General features: G+C 42.5%; 1 protein-coding gene across 3 annotated transcripts in view; it reads left to right on the top strand.

Annotated features, from left to right (window-relative positions):
• The window catches only part of fhit (fragile histidine triad diadenosine triphosphatase), a 375,109-nt gene that overhangs the window by 57,223 nt on the left and 293,772 nt on the right, over positions 1-24,114 (top strand). The window contains exon 1 of one of the 3 annotated variants that reach the window (XM_028406951.1): positions 18,377-18,505. The exons of the other annotated variants lie outside the window; for them this stretch is intronic. The gene's annotated coding sequence lies outside the window, so the exon portion shown is untranslated. Of the gene's footprint in view, positions 1-18,376; positions 18,506-24,114 lie in introns of those variants that run through there. 3 annotated transcript variants of the gene reach the window in all.

The following is a 24,114-nucleotide window of genomic DNA, read 5'->3' as shown; positions in this document are numbered from 1 at the left end:
GGCTTCTTCCACTCGCACTCCCTCTGCCTCTCCCTCTCCTGCCCACTGCAAGGTGTGTGACATGTTTAGCTATTCCCACATTTTCCCCCACACACCCGCTGAGAAGCCAACCATGGTTATTGTCGACTCTGTTTTGGCATGTAAAGCCGACACCAGCGGTTATAGTTAAGTGCATCCCGGGGGCCAGAGCGGGCGACATAGAGGAAAAAGTCACAGGTGAGAAGGGCGAAAGCTTGTGTAAAGTGCCTGGATGTTCACACCAGCGACGACATCTGCACTTCTAAGTTTCTCTGCCGGAAGGAGGAGTGTAAGAGAGGTGACACTTTGGCAGATCACCACTATTTCCTCTGTTCTAAAGCATCAATAAAGAAGGAGACCGCTGGGAGGGAAGCCAAAACAGAAGAAAACAGAGGACCTTGTGGCCCAACAGAGGAGCAAAAAGCAGTGTTTGCCGAGTTAGGACTGACTCCCCACCAGTTGGAAGCTGTCCGAAGAAAAAAAGTATGTTCTGGCAAAGGCCGGATAGAACAGAGTGGTTTAAGGGAGCATCCATTCCTTATGATGCTCGTACCTGTCACGGCAAAGAGAGGGGACAACCTTGGAGCCTTAGTTGATCTCGCCTCTGATACCAATTATATCACACATCATGCTGCAGAAAGGCTCGGACTGGTTGGCGAGACAATCTCACTTGTTGTGTGTGGTGTGGGCACAATAAAGGTGCAGGTTAAAACAAAAAGGTATCTTGTGACAATAAGGTGTGGACCCCACGAAGAACCTTAAAGTTCCACGAGATGGATCTGCTATGGGTTGGAAGACATTGCTAAAGTGGATCAAGTGGTGACCTATGGACAACTGGAGCAGTTTTTCCCTGAAGTTAAGCCAGGAGAACTGGCTCGCCCAGAGAAGATTGATCTACTAATCAGTGCAAGAGAAGGCCGCCTAGCTCCACAAAAACTTGCAAAGAGCCAGTGACCTGGTGCTGTGGGATGGTCCTCTAGGCAAGACCGTAAGTGGTGCGCATCCAGACCCCTTCGAAGGAGTGGAGGTGACCACACAACACTCAAAGACGCACTTTGCACACTCTATGAGGACAGTTGCCGTCAAAGTGGAGGAACACTGTGTGGAAAAAAATGGGAAACGTCTTGGAGCAAGGAAACAGGGTTGAGGTCCGTACAACAGAGGCGTGTAATAAGGAGGTCCTTGAGTGGTTAAAATGGGACAGCATCGGAGCTGCCTGTGTTCCCATCTGCGGAGGGTGTCATTGTGGAAAGTGCCCACCAGGAGATAAGGAGATGTCCCTAGCTGACGAGAAGGAGCTGGAGATAATAAGGGTGGGACTGACCTTCAAAGAGAGTGACACCCACAGCAACCAGCCTCACTGGGATAAGTATAGGGCTAAGTATCCTTGGAAGGAAGACCCAGCTTCTCTTCCTAACAACCGGAAGGCTGTGGAAGCGTTTCTGAGGACAGAGAAATGGCTCATGAAAGACCCCCTATGGAAAGAGGCCTACAAGAGACAAATCCACGAGATGGACGGCATTTTACTGAAAGGCCCAGATGTCCTTAGTCCCATCAGAGCAGTGCTTTTAAGATTCCGAGAGGGTGTACACGCAGCCATTGGGGACATCACTAAGATGTATAACTCGGTATGGTTGGAGGAGCAAGAGGTCCATGTGCATCGATTCTTGTGGAGGGACTCACCGGAGGATGAGATTGAGGACTATGCTATTGTGAGGATGAACATGGGTGCATCCTGGCAGGATGCATTGCTCTTATGTAGATGACCTCCTCACACCCCACAATGACCTGCTGTGCCTTGATAAGATCCTAGAGGGAGTAGAGGACATACTGAAAACAGGAGGCTTCTACCTCAAACCCTGGGTCCGGTCTGGTCAAAGTGGGAGGCAGGATGGGACTGAATCCAAACCAGTGACTATGCTGTTACTTAACCAACTAAAGGAAGAAGACAACAAAGCCCTTGGGGTTGGTTACCTGGTGCAAGAGGATAAACTCTTTGTGATGGTATCCATCAACTTCTCCAGAAGGAAGAAAAAGATGAGAACGGAGATTGATCTTACCGAAGAAGAGGTGGACCCGGAAAACCAAAGCAAAGATGTGCAAACAGGTAATGAGTGAGCTTCCCCTTGAACATACTAAGCCTGCTGCACCTTTCGAGTTTACGACATCAGAGATGCTGTAAAACAGAGAACAAAGATGAAAGTGTGGGGAGTGGTGTTCAGCTCTATGGCTTCCAGAGCTATGCATGCGGGCATAGTGGAAGATCTGTCCACAGAAGGATTCCTAAAAACGTACCAGCGCTTCACAGCCCTCAGGGGCCACCCACGGGTGCTCTGGTCGGATCAAGGCGCCAACTTAGTGGGTGCCAGACCGATGTTACAGGAACTGTATGAGTTTCTAACGGACATTAACAGGGATTCAGAAGAAGGCAGCAGCTACAGGAACTGATTGGACATGGGTATTTCATCCAGCAGACTCTCCCCACCGAAATAGGGCAGCTGAAGCAGCCGTCCATGTATTTAAGAAGGCGTTGAGCAGTGTTGGTGGAGAAAATAACCTAACAGCGTTGGAGTTCCAGACCCTCCTGTACTTGGCCGCTAACCTGTCAAATGAGAGAACAATTGGTGCCAGGGCCCAAGTACAAGATGAAACCGTGAAAGTCATCACCCCTAACTCCCTCCTGCTTGGCCGTGCAGGGCCTAGTGGGGATACCAAAGGGTTTGAGTATCCAACTTACCCTGCCATACGTCTGAGAGCGATCCAGATCGAGGTTGACAAATTCTGAAAGCGGTGGAGTCAGCTAGCAGGTCCAGGCCTCTTTCTCCGTCAAAAATGGCACGCACCTGACCGGAACGTCACGGCTGGGGACCTAGTATGGTTAGCTGACCAGAACGCACTGAGGGGTCAGTTCAGGCTGGGTCGGGTGATAAGATAAGATAAGATAAAACTTTATTAATCCCGAAGGAAATTCTTGTGCCAGAGGTATCAAGTTACATTAAATGCAGTTAAGTACAGAGTATAAGAGTATAAGTGTCACTATAATCCATAAAATAAGAGTACAGTACGCAGTATGAGCACAATATGTGATACATGGATACAATATGGAGATGCAAGGTGCTAAGTAAACATAAATATAGACCAGTGGAGGGAATGACAGTGATGCCTGACATGATTATCTAGCTCTTCTCCCTACAGAAAGGGGAGGAGTTATACAGTCTGATGGCCACTGGCAGGAAGGACCTCCTGTGGCGTTCTGTGCTGCTCCTCGGTAGTCTCAGTCTACCGCTGAATGTGCTCCTGTAGGACAGCAGTGTGTCATGCAGGGGGTGAGACGTGTTGTTACGAATACTGAGGAGTTTCCTCAGTAAGCTCCTCTCCCAGTACCGAGCCAGCCTTCCTAATGAGCTTGTTGAGTCTGTTGGTGTCGGCCGTCTTCATCCTGCTGCCCCAGCACACTACAGCGTAAAAGATGACACTGGAGACCACCAAGTGGTAAAACCTCTGCAGCATGGTCTGGCAGACGTTAAAGGACCTAAGTCTCCTTAGGAGATACAGGCGACTCTGTCCCTTCTTGTATATTGCCTCTGCATTTGTGGACCAGTCCAGTTTGTGGTCAATGTGGACACCCAGGTATTTGTAGCTGTCCACAATGTCCACATTGGTACCTTTGATGCTGACCGGGTCTGGGAGTGTCTGGTGCTTCCTGAAGTCCACCACCAGCTCTTTTGTCTTTGTGACATTCAGCTGCAGGTGGTTTTGTCCGCACCAGGGTGGTGGAAGCCTGCCCCGACATAAAAGGGGTAGTACGAGATGTGAAGGTGAGGACATGCCAAAGCTGTTCGGTTTTCAGTGGACAGTCCAGGAAAAACCAGGACGTTGAGAGTTGCCCCTCCACCATCCTCCACAGGGATGCTGATGGTTTTGCTACCAGAGGAGGAGCAAGAAAATACTTCCCCATCATGGTGTGTTTCGGTTGGTAAAGGACAGTAAAGGATCCCCACCATGGTGTGTTTTGGTTTTGGATCAAGACCCCCCGCCACCATCCTTCTTTGAGGCTGGTGGTGTGTTTCGGTAAAGGATATCACAATGTCAGTGAGAACAATTTGTGTTGTTAATAGACGTTAAAACCACTGACTGGTTAGTTATGTTAAGATGTAGCACCTCCAAATATAAATATAAGTGCATAAGCATGGGGTGAAATTTCATATTTACAAACCTGACATGCTATGGTGGCCTACTTGGATCCCAGGATCAGTAGGCCAAGTGGGAGGTTTGTGACCCTACTACATTTGACCATTCGCCATTACAAAGGAACTCGCTCTATTTTCTGCAGTACCACCAACATACTTCAGGCAATGTGGACAAAATCTTACAGTACTGCTATGGACCCAAGTCTGAACAGATATATATAAATAGGATGATACGGTCATAGTGCCACCTACAGGCAACAGGAACTTTGTCTTGTAAACATGTGTTTGTTGTACGTCTCTGGAAATAAGAGAAGAGGGGAATGCGATGGCCCCACAGATGGCAAGGTGTGCGAGGGCCCGTAATGCTGCTTGCAGCTTTAATTCTACTCTGTTTCGGTTTCTAGTAGGGAGGTTTCTTTTCTAATGATTCTGTTACAACAATATATTTTATGGTCATAATGACATTAAAGTTTGACCTAGTTTGTGACTGTTTATTCACTGGAGATACACTTTAGTGCTAGACAGGTCTGACTAGGTGCCCCAATTTATTATCAGCGTATCTTGGGCATACTTTGTGCTATTAAAACTGTTCAAATGTCAAAATGTTCATTTTTTCAGCTATTTATAGTTTTTAAAATATCAAGATTTTTCAAAAATTAATTTAACATTAAAGTCTATGAGAGAGCCCTTCAGACTCTTCAACTTTCAAAAGTTTTGAGCGCCTGCATACTTTCAGCTACAGAAACCATTCCTATATCAAAATGTTGCTTCTTCTGGTCTTTTCAGCTATTTTTAATTTAATTGAATGGCAATTTAATTCAGCTACTTTTATGAATGATTCAGGTAATATTCAGATTAATTCAGCTGTTTTATGACTGATTCAGCTAATCAGAATAATTCAGCTGTTTTATGACTGATTCAGTTTATGTTCAAATTAATTCAGCTACTTTTATGACAGATTCAGCTTATGTTTAATGTTTTCAGCTTATGTTCAGAGTTATTGAGCTCTTGTTCTATCATTCACCTTCTATTCATATTAATTCTGATGTGTTTTTATGAATTACATGCAGATTTCATATTCTCAAAGAGTGCAAAACAATCGTTCAAAGCAATGCTTCAGCTGCTGCAATCAAACTTGGATTTTCTTCAGGAAATGTTTTTTCTAGTTGTCTTACCTATTTAACAGCAACAGTGTGGCCTTTGCATATAATTGGTGTATGACCCAACAGCAGGTGACACCGGTAGCACCCTTTACTGGTTTCTTTGTCTGCATATATGGGGCCAGTACCAGCTAAACTTTATCCCTCAAATAGTCCAAAAACAGGAAAACACAATGGACACACAGCTGTCAGCTCAGTATTATGATTGAATGTCCCTTGTTTCCTTCTCCAAGAATCTGAGTCCCTCAGAGTATAATTAATTTTTTGTGCTGTGTTATTAGTTTCTTATTGTGACCTTGTGGTACTTTACTGTTCAAAAAACTAACTAAACTCACTTTCCAATTTAATTTGTGACAATACACAAAAGGTATAAATAACAAAATCTGTCCATGTGCTGTTTTAGAAACTAATGTAGGCTATAAGATATTGTTACAGTATGTTTCACAAGGTCTGTAAAAAGCTTCTGCATACACCTCTCTATCTGAATGTCCTTTACAGTGTTTTTCCTCCCTTTGTCCTGTCTACTGCTTTGGCTGATCAACAGACAAATGCAGCCTCTCCTGTCTGGGCCTTAAGTCACACTGCTGTGTTTTTCTTTTATGTTTGGCCATGCTGTTTACCACTTTGATGTCAGACACTTTTTTTGAGTGAACACTTTACACTTCACCTGCAGAACTGTCCAGATGGATGGCAGGGAGCATGTGTGTGTTCCCATGCCATCTGCTCATTATGAGCACGGACCACCCGCCCACCCCTTCCTTCCTGGCTTAAATGGCGCTGGAGTCTGCTATTGGCCCTCTGGGGACTGAGTCATATAAGACTCACACAGACAGCGGAATATATGGATGGCTTGTTGTTTGTGGGTAGGACTGGGTTATTTCTATCTGTTTATGTAAAACCTATACTCAAACAACACCAACTTTCATTTAGATAATGTTGCCAAGAGACTATTTGTGAAATAACATCTGTATAATGTTGGTCTTTCCTTTTTTTTCAGGCCAAATCCAAATCATAATCTCTAGGCAAAATGTAATGGATCTGCATGCTGAGTAGCTACATGAGCCACAGATAACACAGCATGTTGGATCAATGCTAACTTCCTGTGAATTATGCATGTTTGTTCAACCCTGAGATGGTGTTGGGATCTGACCACTTAACGTTGTGATATGATGTGAGGAAGACAAACTTCTTCAACCCTGTAAACACATTTTACTTTATTCACAAACATGGAGCCCTGCAGGAGCTGTTTGTTTCATGTTGAGTCCTGCAGGACTGCAAGACTCAACCTGAAACAAATTTCCATCCCACATTATTCGCACAAATTTAACAACTGGAGTGTTCTGCAGTGCATATTTATTCAAGGCAAACAGCACATGTACCAGCTCTGATCTCACCAGGCACTCTAGTTCTGTGTCCTGTTTCTCTCTACATATGTCTATGAAACTGGGTATAGAATATTGGTTAAATCCAAGCTTTAACAACTTACAGCTTTTGAATTTTGCCCTAGATTTAGTTTGAACCCACCTCAAAAGTTTACTGACCCACATTAGCAGTGTGTAAAAACACAACTCGATAGTATATATCTTACTTGGACAACAGTCGGTGCACATAAACACATTCTCACTGTGTAATTAGCATTCTCATGTTAGTCACTAACGAGAAGCATTAAGCAGTGGTAGTACTTACAACCAAGACAAAGGGGTTCAGCTTTGCTAGGCGTTGTTGTAAAGTTTGACTTTTTATCATGGTGTGGTGTGGTGATTGACTCACCCAGTCAGCCCCCAGAGGCTGTGGAAGGAAATTAATTTATTAAGGAAAATTATGCAATATTATAGACTCAACCAAACAAGCTTCTCTTCCTTTTACTTGGTTAGACAAAGTGCTATGACCAGTCATACAGAACAGGTTCCTAAATTTAAAATATTATACTGGCAGCCAACTGTATCTTTGATCTTTTGCATGATGTGACCATTGTATGTATGAACATGTTTAAAGTGTGCTCAGGATGGCTGGCTTTTCTGTGTCTACACCCTGTAGTGTGATGGCTCCTTTTCCTAGCTGTACCCAAGCTAATAAACAACCAAATGCAGGTCTACTCATCTACTCACTATCAGGTACATTTAAGTGCTCTGGCTTCAATTTCCTAAGCATGTCAGTCTCTGAGTGTGCTGAGAGCAGCTGTACACACCTCCACTGAAACGGATTGCATGTTGTTGGGTTGCGGTGTTTCATAGAAAATTGGGTAATGCCAAACAAATGTATATAAAACCGATGGCTCAGTATATTATCATTTTTAATAATAAGGTTTGAAGACCAAGCACTTTGGCCCTAAAATAAAGGAGAAACTGGGACAGGTATGCATGAAATAAGCTTGTCTAAATAAAACAAATGACTTACAGGATTCACACCCTGTTTTGATCTGAATAGTGGTTGGTCTCTCTCATTCATGCAGGTCTCAGTTTTCATCACCCAGAGGAACTGTGTATGAGAATACAGCTGTTTTGGGTTCAACAATAAACCATTGTTCTTGTTGTTTTCCTCCTGCAAACTTTACTGAGTTACCCACATCCACAGCCTGAACTAAATGTATGTGGCATTCTGCAACAATCCTCTAGACTTTTAAAAAGTAATTAGTAGACAAAAATGCATCCAACTCAGCTTGACTAAACTCAACTCTATTATCTGTACTTTCTACTCCACTACATTTCTACAATGTCTGTAGTTACAAGTATATTTATGAATACAGTTGTGTTCATACAACTGTGCTGGACTGTGCTGCTGGACTGATGTGAGGTCAGACTCTGCATGGAGGTGGTGTCACGCTGCGAGCTTTGTTTCTATAATGTGCCTCAATCATGATGTGTGCTGGCTCAGTTAGCTAACTAGTTAGCTACTGTCTACTAACACAAATCTATCCATTAATGTCTGATTAACATTAATCATAACATTAATCTAAAGCAGGAATACTTGCACAGTAAAAATTGGGAATGACTATTTTTTATTACCAGCCTCTCTGTTCACTTGATGCCCACAGCCTGCCTCATGACACACAGACCTGTCCATAGCTGGTTCTGGGTACATTTCAAAGATTTCCGTACTGAAAATCTAAATTAACTACACATTGGTAATTTAAATTTTAAGATGATTTTTTTTTTATTATTTTAACCTGTTCATATGCTTTCAATGGAAATCAATATTATATATTCAGTGCATGTCAGGGGGTTGTCGTGGATGCGGACACAAATGCTCAGGCACAGAGCGGTTAAAAAATAACAACAGTCTTTAATTATGCTGACAAGGACAGTACCAGAGTCAGTTATCAAAAATCCCAAAACAAGAGCAAGGCATGATGCATATAAATTACCAGAGAATGAGGCTGAAAGCTATGGGCTGGCAAGGCATGAGAGACGAGACTAAGACTCACTAACATACCAAACAAACTGGCACCTAGTGAAAGGGGAACACACACTAAATACACAGGGAGTAGGGCAGACAAAGGGGCACAGGTGAGACACATTAGGGAGGAGCAGGTAATCACCAGGAGGGGGAGGGAGCACATGAGGAAGGGGAAGTCAAGACACCTGAAACGAGAGGAGGTTCAGTGATTTCAAAAATAAGACAGGAAGTAAAGCAGGAACTAAGGCAAAGCAATAAAATACCAAAATAAAAGCCCTGGCTCAACCTGATTTTCTGACATGCATGAGTATTTTTACTTTCTGTACATTTAAAAGTAAGTACTTAAGACTTTTACTTAAGTAGGATTGTTGATGTAGCACCTTTATTTTTACTTAAGTATATATTTTGCTGGGTATTTGTACTTTTACTTAAGTACCAAGCTTCAGTACTTCCTCCACCACTGCATATAAGAAACATAAAAGCAACAGAATTCTACAACACATAAACATGATAAAAAGTTAAACCATACTGAGCCAGAGCCCGAGACAATGACAAAACAGTCCAATAGTAATTAAAGCTGCAAGCAGCGATGACGGGCCCTTGCAGCCCTTGCGGTCCGCGGGACCGGCAGCCGCCGCCTCTTTTATCGGCCTACGACCTCTCTCCCAGCTGTACCGGCATGAGCTGTGGTCTGCAGGGCAGAAGAGTACAGCAAAACACACATGTACAAAAGACAGGTACTCCGGCCAGTAGGTGGTGCAGTGACTGTAGCATATCAGCATGTCAATATGTGCAGCGTCCGATGTTAAGCATGACTGTAAAGTTTCATCCACATAAGATGAAGTATGTGGGAGATACAGCCAAAAAGACATCTATTTCCTGTGCGTTGGCGAAGGGTCAACTTTGTGGCGGCACCATGGCCAGACCGTGTGACGAAGTGCTGCATTTTTGATAAGTTTTGGTCCCTAATGCCTTAAGAGTAACCAGACCAAGTTTCAGGGGGATTGGAGAAATTCTCTAGGAGGAATTCATAAAAGTGCGGGGATTGAAAAATGCAAAATGGCACAGTGTGTTCAAAATGGCGGACTTCCTGTTCGTTTTAGAGGATACCCCCAAGAGACTTTTTTTCTTGTCTGGAGGTGATACATATGTATACCAATTTTCGTGTCTGTAGGTCAAACGGGGAAGCAGATCTCATTCCAGGGGGCGCTGCAGAGCCATGTGGCCACGCCCACATAAGACGATGAGGTGATATGAAAAGGTGTATAGGGACTGATGTCATGATAGAGTAAGAGTCAGGTAGGTCAGAGAGTCAGAAGGTTTCTCTATGGTGGCGAAGGGTCACCTTTGTGGCGATGCCCCGGCCACACGGTGTAACATCGAGCTGCATTTTTGATGACTTTTTGATGACAAAATCTCAGGTGCGTCAGAGTATTTCCGTAGGAGGAGTTCGTTCAAATACGAGGTGTGGAACATGGATAATCAGCCTGAACACAATTCATACCGCCAGTAGGTGGCGCTATGAGAGTTTATGGTCATTAGCATATCAATCTGTTCAGAATCAGAGGCTCAGCATGCCTGATTTTTTTTCATTCACATAGGGTGATGTATGTGGGAGATACAGCCACAAATACATCCATTTCTTGTGCGTTGGCGAAGGGTCAACTTCGTGGTGGCGCCACAGCCAGACGGTATGACAAAGTGCTGTGTTTTTGATAACTTTTGGTCCCTGACCCTTTAAGGGCGAGTGCACCAATTTTCAGCCGTATCAAGCAATTCCCGTAGGAGGAGTTCGCAAAAGTGCGGAGTGTGCAAATTGGAACAAGGCGTGGAATTTTCGTCCAACAGGCTTTTTTTCTTGTCACGAGGCGATACATCAGTGTACCGAGTTTCAGGTCTGTAGCACTTGCGGTGAATATTTTCACACTTTAGGGGGCGCTGCAGAGCCATGTAGCCACGCCCGCCAACGGCGACAGTGTCAAGTCACGATTTTCGTTGGGGGACAATTTTGTGCCAAATTTGGTGAGTTTTTGAGCACGTTCAGGGGGTCAAAGTCACGATACTGTGGGCTGAACAAGAATGACGTATAATAATAATAATAAACGCTCGCATTTCAATAGGGCTCTTGCACCATTGGGTGCTTGGGCCCTAATAAATACAATGTCAAATACAGTGACAAGATATGTCCGTACAAGGGGTGGAATGGTTCACTAAATCCATGGTTCGGTTCGTATCACGGTTTTGAGGTCATGGTTTTCGGTTCAGTTTGGTTTACAATGTTGAGGTTTTTTCTACTTTTAACACTGTGGAAATACCATAGATGAGCACAAAATATATATCCTATATCCTCTTATCCAACATTTACCATATTTAAGAATCAGTTCAGTGTTTCGCCTATCATTATATCAGGTCAAGTCAATTTCTATATAGCACCAGATAACAGAAGCCATTTAAGATAACCTTTCCTATAGAACAGGTCTAAACCTTGTTCTTTTATTAAACAAACTAAACAGCTCATGTTCATCTTATTTGCACGGCAGCATGTCATTTCTGTCTCTGCGTGGTTGTGCATTTACATTTCACCGCTGCTGTCTGCGCACAGAGGCACGACACGTGCAGACAAACACACACACACAGACATGTGTGCGCACATACTCCCACCATCGGACAGTTAACGACATGCTAGTTGGATAGCCTGAACTCTATGACTACGCTAAGCTGTGTCACGGTACTGATGTCCATGGTTTTATTTTTGCTTTTGAAATATGCCATTTACATCCCGCTCTGTAAGCAATGATGGGAACAGCGGCAGCTTTTGCGCACAATTGGACGCAGAATGGTGTGGGTCTCCTCTCTGCTCTGCCTGCAGCTGAAACTGCTGCGTGAAGCTACTGTGAGAGTGACCGGCTGTGAGTGTTTTGAGGTGGGGGAGGAGCTCACAGTTGCTGCTTGTTGAGGACAGTAGCCTGACTGCAGAATGATACGTGCTTTCACGTCAGTCTCCAAAAGTCACCAGAGAGAGAGAGTCACTAGTTGCTTTTGATTAAAAAAAGGTTTGGAAAGCCGCCAAATGTAGCGAGAGAGATGCCAAGTTGGCAAAACTCGTCTCTATGCTGTGGTAAAAATGCCTCCCTGCATTACTTGATGCGCATGTCCACAACCGAACAGAACACGCGCCCCGAACCGAAACACTTGTATCGAACGGTTCAGATTTTTGAACCATCCCACACCTAGTCCGTACAGTCCAATACAATGTAGATATACTACCCTGTAGGGAAAAAGTGGTAGGAAATAATTTAGAAGACCTGTAAGCTGTCCAACAAAAAAAAAAACTAATTGTTATGTCCCCAGCTCGTCTAGGGGTTGAGGAAGGACGTAAACATCAAATAAAGGGTAAAAATAAACCAACAGAAGGCCAAACTCAAATGTCTATTTCTTTACTTGAAGACGGTTGTTACAAATTACAAATAATAAATGCAGGATTTCAACAAAACTAACAACCGTTAAACAAAAACAATAATTAGGAAAATAAAATACAAGCAGGAACCATGCTGGGGATTAACGAAGCACCGATGTAAAAACAAAAGCCAAAAGACAAACACACTACTCTAAGGTGGTTGAATTAAATAAATAACTCAAAACTACTTCTAATGAGCGAAAAACACTAAACAATCACAATTTAAACCAAACTCAAAACAACTCTAAGAGCGAAAACACACAGTTCAAACAAAGAAATTAAATCTACTCAAAACTGAGCGAAAACTCTCGCACACACGGGAGGAACAGCATACAAGACTAACAATGACAGAAAAACTAAATTAAACACACAGTCGTTGAAAGTTTATCAAATTAATCACTAGAACACACAGAGAAAACTCTCTACCACAAGACACATGGATGCTACAATATGGATTGTAGCGCGGGGAGAACTGAAGGCATACAGAGTCGTACTCTCTCACACACAGTCTCCCAATGAAATGAAGTTGGCGCAGGCCTTTTACGTCATCCTGTCCAGCAGAGAAGAATCCTCATTGGTGGGGGCGTTTTCAACGAGCCACTCCTGAAGAAGCTCCGGAGGTGTGGAAATCTGCATACGGAGTCCGTCCCATTCATACAATAAACACACACATACACTCAGGGCGAATGTCACTCTCTCTCTCATACGGACCTCGGGGTCCGTAACACCTCCCCCTTAAGAGTGACGTTCTCCTGAGAGAGATCAACATAACATACACAGGATAAATGCACACACAGGTTAAACACGAGACAAAGCATCAGCAATGGCACAAGGACGTCGTCCAAATAGAAAATTGGAGCGTCAGCCACATCAGAAATTTTACTCACAACTTTATCGAAGCATTCTTGCAAAGTAGGGTCATTTTTCTGAGCTTCACACAGTGACACACAGCCAGCATCAACACAGGGAGCTCCAGGAGGGGGGGGGCGAGACCCCGTTTACCTGCGCTGTAGCAGCGGCAGTCCTCTCTTCCTCCTCCGGAAGGTCCCTCACAGGCTTCTGATCAGCAGAAAATACTGCAGCAAACAGACTGTCAGCCAAGGCAACATCTTTATCAAAAACACTAGCTTAAGTCCCCCCTAATGTCTGTGCTATTGGCTTGCTTGTGTGCGTCAATTAGTAAGTAAATTACATCAAAAGCGCCACATAAATGCAGCCATTTACGGTAACCTTACACAACAACATCATCCCATTGTCACTGTGCAGGGTTACATAATTAAAACATTCTGGTTTATGTTTCTGTTTGCTCTCTGGAAGTGCTGTAGGTGAGGATTAAGTGTGGGTGAAGGCTGGGTGAAGCTGGTGCCTCGGAGTGGGTCAGGTGAGTGTGGCTGAACGACTGATCTGCTTGCTGGGAGAGTGAGAAAGGAGGCAGGCAGGTAGTAATTTGACATTTAATACAGTAGACCAAAAAATAGTTTAATAATTGATAGGACTGGCACATCACACATGAGACTTTAACATCCCAATATATCTTTGCATGCCCAAATCTTGGCCTTAGACAGTCAGCTTGTCAGCACACTAGAAAAGGCTAAATTCTACCATGGTCAGGTAGAACCCTGCACCGGATCATTAGTCAATATGAGCACATAACAAAGAGCATTTTTCACCTCCTGACTCCCCTTCAGTCAGGGTTCTTTAAGCTATACTACTTGTTAATCTGATGAAAATGCTGACTGGTTAGCTTCTCAGGTCAGCATAGAATTATCACCACAGATCCTTCCTCATAGTCATTCTCATCATGGTCTGCCCTCACAGGTCACAGCTTTTGGCTAAGTCAGGATAGATGTTGCAGTCATATATTTCTATCTGGATGTGTTGTAAATATTCACCATTACATCATTTAGACACACTTCAGTACCGGCAGCTTACAAACTTAGTTTGATACAGAAAATAGTGTAGTACTTGTGATTGGACATTGTTATGAGACCCCATCATGCACGTGTAGGTCACCAAATGTGTAATACAACTCTTTATCCCTGTCTTCCATTGATGGGACTTTTATTTCAACAAGATTAAGGGCAGCAGTGGCTCAGTGGTATAGCAGGGTTGTCCAATAACCGGAAGGTCGGCAGTTACCCGCATTGCCTCCAGGTGTATGGTGTATGAATGCATATGAATGAATCGGCAGTGGTCGGAGAGGCCGTAGGCGCACCTTGGCAGCCGTCCGTCAGTCTCCCCCTGGGGAGCAGTGGTTACCACTGGTAGCTCACCACTGCCACTGTGTGAATGTGGTGTGAAAGAATAATGCATCTCAATGTAAGCGCTTTGACTGCCTGCCCAACAGAGCAGAAAAGCGCAATATAAGACCAATGCATTATTATTAAGATTCATTTGGTCTTCACCTTTTAAACTATAAGAGTATTCTATCGATCAGACCAGTGTTTTGTGTTTTTACCTTTACATGTCTCGACTGTCTTCTTCAGAAGTCACGTGATGTTACCAGTGACGTGTCTGCCAGCTAATTTTATGCAGGTTGTGGCACCATTCTCCCACTACTCCAGGTAATAGGGGAACAGCGCCACCTGTAGTCCGGCTTCTTCAGCACTGTGTCCCAGGTGTGGGACAGTGTAAATGTCCCCTCGTCCCGGTTCACTGTCCCGTTGGCCCGCTTCCTGATTTCAATTGCCTCCTTAATCCAATGTTAACGTCCATCTATGGCACACCCAAAATCCACAAACAAAACACACCACTACGCCCAATAGTTGGCAGCATCGGATCAGTAACCTACAAACTCTCAAAATCACTAGTTGACCTCATAAAACCACTACTAGGCCTCACCGAACAACACTGTAAAAACTCAAAACAGTTAGCGCAGGAACTCAGGGACACCACAGTACACCCGGACGAAATATTCATATCACATATAAACACATACAATATCCCTCTTCACCAAAACACCAGTCAACGTAACACTGCAAATAGTAGAGAACCGCCTCAGGACAGACAAGACACTACACAAACAGACCAATCTAACAGTTAAGCTGGATCCATACTCCGCGAGACAAAGACATTTTCCCCCCCTGCAGACGTTACGCCCACAAAATGACGTCATTTTTTGTCTCTGACCGCCCGCTGATCCGCACTCCTGTGCACAGGGTCCGGGCCGAACTTTGTCTTTCAAGGCTGTGTGGCAACCATGCTGTGATTGGTCGGAATTTATTGTGGGCGTGATGAAAGTGGAGAAGCGCAAGAGCCTCTCCAGGTATATAGGTAGGTGTATAAACAGCACTGATTCAACAGATTTAGGATCTATATACTCCTACATACCCGGGCATAATAGGCTCGTTAACAATGTCTGTATATCTTTGCTATTGTTACTTTTAATGTCGCATCTTCACAGCTCATCACCGGACAGTTTGAAGTATCGCGGGCGCATTGGAACACAGTAGATGTGCAAATGTGGTCATAAAGGCACAAACACTGAATCTTTGCTATTGTTACTTTTAATGTCGCATTTTCACAAGTCATCGCCGGACATCTCACGCTGTTGCAGGCACCCTCTCTGTGTAATGCCCTCTTGCCATGGCACAAGTCCTTGTGGTGTGTTAAAAAACTCAGTACAGTCTTTCCTTATAGTTTAGTGGGCGGGCCGTATGAGGAGTTCTGCACACACGCGTCTCGCGGAGTATGGTACCTCAGTGCGGAAAAGACCTTTTTTTTGTATCTCTTACCACCCATGGAGCGCGTTCTCCGCTCTTTGTCTCGCGGAGTATGGATCCAGCTTTAACGACATAACCTGGTTGCTATATTTCGTATCCACATCCACATATTTCCAGTTCAGGGGGAATTTATACAGACAGAGGGAGGGCTTCACAATGGGGGACCCACTCTCAGCCATCATGAGTGGGTTCTTTATGGAGGACCTGGAAGAGAAGGCCATCTGCACAGCACCTGCACAATGCGGTCTCACTATGTGGAGGAGATACGTGGATGACATCCTGGAAAAAAAATAAAAACTGGCCACACACAGGAGTTAACAGACCACCTCAACAAAATAGACGACACAGGAAAAATAAAATTCACACACGAGGAAGAAAAAGACAGTACGATAAATTTTTTGGACATAAACATCACACATCTACAGGACGGCAGCATCAAAATCAAAATTCACAGGAAACCCACACACACCGACCAATACCTGTTATGGATGTCTGTCTTGCAATAAAACATACATCGGCAAAACAGGAAGATCATTTAACACACGGAAAAAAGAACATAAAACAGAATGTGAAAAGGAATCAGATGGGATGAGCACGAGGGCAACAAAACAGAAAGCACAACAAGAAAACCTGAAATCAGCAATCTCGGATCACTGCAAAAGGGACAAAAGACACATTATGGATTGGGATGGGGCAAAAGTAATCGGCAATGAGGACAACAAATTCAAACGTTGGATTAAGGAGGCAATTGAAATCAGGAAGCTTGCCAATGGGACAGTGAACCGGGACGAGGGGACATTCACACTGTCCCACACCTGGAACACTGTCCTGAGGAGACCAGACTGCTGTCCCAGACCTGGGACACAGTACTGAAGAAGCCGGACTACAGGTGGCGCTGTTCCCCTATTACCTGGAGTAGTGGGAGAATTGTGCCACAACCTGCATAAAATCAGCTGGCAGACACATCACTGGTAACATCACGTGACTTCTGAAGAAGACTGCAGGAAGCCGTCGAAACATATAAAGGTAAAAAACACAAAACACTGGTCTGATCGAAGGAATACTCTTATAGTGATGGGACTTTTGTATTTGAATATTCCTTTTCTGTCCAGAAGTGTAGACCTAAGAACAGCTAAGATACTGCACAGCATACATAAAATACACATGCAAGGCTCGGTACCCCTTGGTCTTGCTCATGTCTTGCACTTTGTGGTCTTGGCTACAACACTATGAACTGCCATGAAAGATTACATAATTTAGGGTGTGAGCTTTTTGAGTGACAGGTGGGTGCCATCTGAGATACTGCATATGTGGCTGCTAGGAAAATGTCTACTAGTTCATAAATACATGCCAAAGTCAATGTTACTAAATACACCGACCATTTTACAAGAAAAGATAGGTGGCAGTGACATGATTGCTTACTTTGATCTTGAAAGTTGAATATCTACATTCCCCCCTCACTCCTGTCACTGCACAGCTCTTTAATGCACCTGTGGACCACTTTAAAAATACATGTGTATAAAAGCAGTGTTGCCTTCCCTTTCATCAGATAAAGTTTGCATATTTCATCATTGACGTTATCAGTGTTTGCTCTTCGCTTTGATAGAAAATCCTTCGTTTTATTACCTGTTATGTCAAATCTGACTCTGCTGCTAGGAGCCACTGCGCCTCCTCTCCTGCTGCAGAAATAATCAAAATAATTTCATAATAACTCAGTAATGAATATGATTTGGGCTTTGACAAAATGTCAACAGGGGCTTAAGTGAAGTTTTTGGTTCCTTTTTTCAGCTGTTAAATGTGACTGAGTGAATACAAAGTGAGAGACTATTGCACGTTTAGGCATCATTAATGACTTATTAATAGAATTATAAATTATTCCTGACATGGAGCAATCAGAATCTTCTTACACGGGTGAGCTGTCACACAGACACTGCTTATTAACACTGTTTTAGTGTCAGTAAATGTCTGGTTTGGTTGTTAAAAAGTGAAACTTTTTTATGACCTGTTAAGGTTTTTATACCAGAGTGTTTTCTTTTTCAATCTCACAGCAGGATATTTGCAGGATATTGGCTTTACAATGCATTTAAATACATCCCAATGAGGATGTGTTTATTCATTCTAATGCCAGCTTAGCTCTTGGTTTGTAATCATGATGTCTCTTCTGTAATCAAATATTGATAACAGGTGCGCAAGTAATGTAACGCAAAGCAACACCAACAAGACACTCTACCCCAACAAGACCCACTCAAATTCCACCTCTTTGCCTGTGTTTGGATTCATTTGTAGTTAATGTAAACTGAGATGCTGCGAAAGTGGTTATATCATGACCTTTTTATCCACTCTAACAGGTGGCTAAGTTGGTCTCAAGTCCACATGATGGTCTTGCCAGGAGAGTGATTGAAGATGATATCTGGACCTGATTCAATGTCGGCACTCTACTGTGGGACATACAGTGTTCTAAAAAAACTCCCTAAGCATTGGTGCTGGGGAATGAGTAAATGGACCCACCTCAAGGCCTTAGGCACACTTATCTATGACACCAGGCTCTCTCTGTAACTGACAGTAAGGAGAGGTGTTACGACCTCTATGATTTCCTTTCTCCTACAGTAAAAAAAAAGAAATGTAATGTTTTGTTTAGTTGATCCGTGTGCTCACAGTCACAGGTTTCATTTCTGAGCAATGACTGACTATATATGGTTAAACGTTCATAAAATATAAACGGTTATGTCTGTTTATAACTATAACTGTTTATGTATAAGTGTCCATTTACTTTTGAAATCCTAAACTTTCAGCTTTATCTAGTAGCATGTGTTAAGTGTACAGTGATATTCCAATGGCATATATTAAAATTTACATGCATTTGGCCTTTAGCTGGAGTCAAGTGGGCAGTTTAGTGACTTACATATGAGGAAAAATCCTCACCCACTGAATAGTAATAAGGGAAGGCACATATTTATTATATATTATATGGATTTATGAGTGGAATTTTCTTTTTTTATTTGAGTCTATCGAGAAAGAAGTTTGCTATGTTGCAGTGTGTTAGATGCTTTCGTAGTAGCTTAGTAGCAGAATAAGCAAAACTGTCTATAGCCACATACTGTAGGAAGCAATGTTGGCCTCATACACCTGCTGTACAATATAGTCACTGGATGTACAGTTGCATCCTGTGCTCCCACACAGTTGTCTAGCACCTATAGCATCTTTTTTTTGAGTGGGAGTATAAACAATGACTATATGCTAATGCAAGAAACATCTTTTATTACTTCAAGACATTTTCTTTCTGCTTGTTCCTTCAGCAGGTGTCTCACATCAAACGGTGATCTCTCTCACCTGGCTCTGCATTTACGCCTTGCCCACAGAGAATAGAAAAAATACAAAATAATGGAGCGGAGCGTTCACACAATTGGTCCTCGCTCTGTCTTCTCTGGCAGTAGCGTGGCTGTTTCACTCATGGATGAGCAGAGAAATAAACAGAAGGTTTAGGAGTGCAGAGATGATATAAGTGAGAATGTGTTCACAGGAAAGTGGACAGTAGGTTCTCTGTCTGTAAGCTTACTCTCATAACATGCATGAATTATGTAGTACAATGTTCTTTGATGTACAGATAAAAGTGTAATATCTAAATCTGTACTATGTTCCCTGGCTCTGCATTGTAATGTGGGCATATGGAGAAAGCTGATGGGTCAGGGAGCCAGGGAGTTACAATCAAATAGAGAGATAATTAATCAGGTTTATAAATCACCAGCGTGCTAAGTGTTGTGGGACTGTTGGTTTTGATAGTCTGTCATATGGAATCTTTGCTACACGGCTTACGCTGCTCATTTCAGCTCTGTGCCAGCAAGGTGACACAAAACAGTGATAGAGCAGCAGTGCCCAAGGCTCCAGACTAGTTAACCAGTTGCCTGCAGGCCTCCCAACACCAACATCTGCTTTAACAAGACACAGAAAAGCTCCCCGCTTTCTCTGTTCTTCTTGCTTCCTAATTGCCCACCAAAGACACACACAGCTTCCATCATCGTGTCCTGAAAACCAGGACCACCTGGGATTCCTTACTTACTTTGGTGTATTTTTTAATTAAACATGACATTAGATCGAATCATAATAAGCTGTCTTGTTTATTGAATGGCTTAATTTTTAATTTGGTGTCACCACTGGATTTTGTCAATAATAATTTAAACTTACATCCTGTTACACTTTTTCTGATTCAAATGTCTGCTTTTTTGCTGGGCTTCAAACTGAAATTGGAAGTTGTGTATGAGTGTTTTGCATTCTTAGAATCCCCAAATCCACCAAATCTGAGCTATATGACTCCATTGGTGTGCTGTGGAAATGTACATAATCCTCAATCGATATGACTGTCGTCTTTACGACAGTCATATCGACATAAGAGAGGAGGTTTGTTTGGCTTTCTGCTCCTTTCTTCACACAGATCTAAGCTGTGGGGCATGACGCAGCCCACACACAGGATCATGTTCACATAATAACATGCACATTGATGTGAAATCGACTTATTGATCTTTATCTTTCTCGCTACATAGGCTGTTGGGTATTGTTGAGCTGACAGCATTCTGTCAAACACTGGTCCTGTCACCGCCTGCCCTTTAGCTTTATGATGTGCATTATGTGTTATCTCTTTTTATATTATGGACAGCAGGTTGCATACTAATGTCTGTCTATAAACAGTTTGCTGTGACTGTACTTAGAGACTGTTTAGGTTACCTTTATCACTTCGTTTCCTTCTAGGTGCTACAGATGTTTCTTTTTAAATACACATCTGCAAATATAAATGCAAATGCATGTTCACATATACAGAGGTGCTTAAAAGTTAAATAGAGAATTTGAACATTTTACTATTTTTATGTCTCAAAAAATCTGCAGATTTTCACACAAGTCCTGAAAAAGAATCTAATCCAACAAACGAGGAAGAAGAATTTATGCATAGTAATGTATTTATTAAGAACAGTGATTCAAATTATACTTATTTATGAGTGGCAAAAGTATGTGAACCGCTAGGATTTACAGTTAATTTGAAGGCCACTTTAGAGTCCATCTGTCCAGAGGTCTCACCCTTTTCAGACATGCTTTATTACAGTTTTCAGTGCTAGTACTAGAAACATTTTGTTTTGCCTGGATTCCCTTATTCAGTGCCCAGTATAAGCACGTGTGTTCCAGTTGACTGATTTCTGAGCTGATTTTTTGGGATATACAAAAAGCTGATAGGCCCCTGTTACCATACCTGCTCCTCCTCCTTGTGTGCACTTTGCTAATATGCTAATGTGTGGTAATTTGATTATTTGAATGGAATATGTATCATGTAAGCACAAAACTGGAACAATGAATGCTTTACTCAATCTCCTAAGAAAAAATGCAGTGACCCTAAAGCTGTGGCACCTAGGGTGGAAGGTATCAATGCTTCATTTATTATCCAGTTTGTTGATTGCTGGAATACTCTGATGAAGGAATACCTTTTAAAATATCACCTAAAAATGTACAGTTTCATCTTTTTGTGTATTAGCTCATGGTTTTGTCATATTGTTAATGAGCAACAGCTTTAATTTCTAAAGTGTTTTCATCCTTAAGCTATAAAAACTAGTTTATTTTATGTCAAACTATAGACTATCTGCTGAATAATTCCCAGATACTCTTTATTTCTCAGTTTTACTAGTAATTCATTCAAATATTTCGATGTTTGACAGTGTTTTTCCAACACCTACGTTCTGTTTCAGAGTCAATGCAGACGGTGTTACATATGCAGTGACCCTGATGCTACATTATAGCACATTATGTAAGTCAATTCCACTTAAGGTTGCAGAAAAGCACATTTTGCTATAAATTACTTCTGGGCAGTGCATTATAAATGGATTTGGTGCTATAGTCCACAGTGTGGCCTTGGCGTAATTTTCAGACATGGAACATCTGAAACCATCAGCCCTAAACGTGCACTACACATTTCTCCCATTACTTCCTGGCAGGAAGTGGTCCCATTGGCCCCTCATCTTGGTTAATGGTGGCTGAGTGGCTCTCAGCCTGTGCATATAATGACCTGTAATGCATAAAAACTCACCTTCTGGGTCATTTTCTTCCTCTCTCAATCCTAAAGTACGTTTGAGAGTCCCTTCCAAATGTGTCATTCAGTCCAATGTGTGATGGCAGGAAAAAAAAATCTAGCAGATGTAAAATGGATGGCATTGTGGTTGATGCAGAGGTGACGATGAGTGTGTTTTCCAACAAATAGAATGTATAGCAGTGCATCATCACATACGGATTGTAATAAGAAGGAATCAGACAGAAGGGAAACAACTAAATTAGTATTTTCTGTGAGACTGTGCCACTTTATATCCTTGAGGCTTTTGTGTGTACATTCATGTGAGGGTCTGAACTCAGGGTATCCCTATTTCTATTTCTGTATTCAGCAAAGGTGAAGATCTGACCCCACCCAGTACATGCCTATGTGACACCTGCATTATTAGTTTAATTCATACTTGGTTGACCATGCAGTGTTGTCCAACAGAACTTTGTCATTCAAGGTTGTTTTTCCCTGTTATTATTTATTATTATGTTTTTTGCGTAACAACATTACAAAAAATCATCTGATCATAGTGCCTAGATAAAGTTTTACATCTCTTTTAAATTATCAGAGTTAGAAGACAGAAGAAGCATATAGAAGATCATTTTTACTAATTATTTTCCATAGAATTGTGAATTTCCCCTGTGGGGGACTAACAAAGGATTATCTTATCTTATCTTAGAAAGGTTCATTTTAGCCTAGCTTTGGAGGATGGTCTAGCTAGCAAGCTACTTTAACAAAGTGATCTACCTAAACTAAGAACAAGTTAAATATTCAAACATAACATCTTAAAATTAAATTTGACAATGTAGTTGAATTACATTTTCAATGTCCCCTGGTCCACTTATTTTTCCCAGGTAGGAAATTAACGCCAACTGGTTCAGCTGGTTCTTTGTCAGGAGGTTGTGAGACGGAGGACACAAATGCAGACTTAGCCGGAGGTGAAAGCAAACTCAGTGTTTTATTACAGGCTAGGTTCGGTACACAGAAGTTCAGTCCGCGAGGCAGAGGTATCCAAAAGGGCACAGGCAAAACCAGTGGTCAAAGTCCAAAGCAATGATTGGTACACAGGGGTTCAGTCCGCGAGGCAGAGGTAACACAATGGGCAAGGCAAAAACAGTAGTCCGATCAAAACAGGTGATACACAGGAAAACTCACTGGAAAACTCACTGGGGAAATCACAAGAGCGGAAGGCTACTTGGACGGCTGTGTCGCAGGATAACTCACAAGACAAACTGGCAACAAGGGGCAGGAAACACACAGGCTTTATACACAGGAGGGCGGGAAGACAATTGGACACAGGTGAAGCACATTAGGGCGGAGCAGGTAATCACAGGAGGGGGAAGGGAGCACACATGAGGAAGGGGAAGTAAACAGAACTGAAACACAAGGGGAAGATCAAGTTTCAAAATAAAACAGGAAGTGACTAGTAAAACTAAAACTAATACAAACAGAAAATGAACTACAAAATAAAAGACCTGGCTGAAACCATGACATTCTTACAACTGCTGAAAAAACACTAAAAAGCATCACAGAATTTGATGCCAGTTGAATAATTTTATACTGATAATATACAAAATTTGTTTATGTACCATAATGGATGTGGAAACGAAACAGACATGTGGTGGACTAGAACATGTAGCAGACAAGTGCATCAGCATACAACAGGTAAAATGATAATGTTTGCCTTTCTGTGTCACCATACACTGTAGCTATGTGTGCATTAAAATGAAAGTAACTTGAGACTTATTTTTCCTGGAACTATTTCAATTATAGATACAACAACCAGAGCAGTGACTGGTTTTAAAAGAATTAATTTGTTAACTGCATCAATAAGAAACCTCAGGCTAGTTTGTAGGTTGATGCTAACAACAGTGCCACTCCAGCCATTCAGTTGGCTGGCTTGTTGTCTGTAAAGTACTTCCATCAGTTGTTGATGTCATGATCAGTAACAACATCCAATTGATGCAATTCATGCAGGGCTGGACTGTGGCACAGGCAGTATATGCAAATGCTAAGGGCGCTGTACATCCAGGGGGCGCCAGAAATGGAGGTAGAAAAAAAGTGCAACTTCCACTATTCCTAAAACTAGTTGGTATAAGTC

This window comes from Parambassis ranga, chromosome 5 (assembly GCF_900634625.1).
Source record: "Parambassis ranga chromosome 5, fParRan2.1, whole genome shotgun sequence".
Lineage (NCBI taxonomy): Eukaryota > Metazoa > Chordata > Actinopteri > Ambassidae > Parambassis > Parambassis ranga.
Note: the sequence above shows the minus strand (reverse complement) of the source record. Positions and strands in the feature narration are given on the sequence as shown.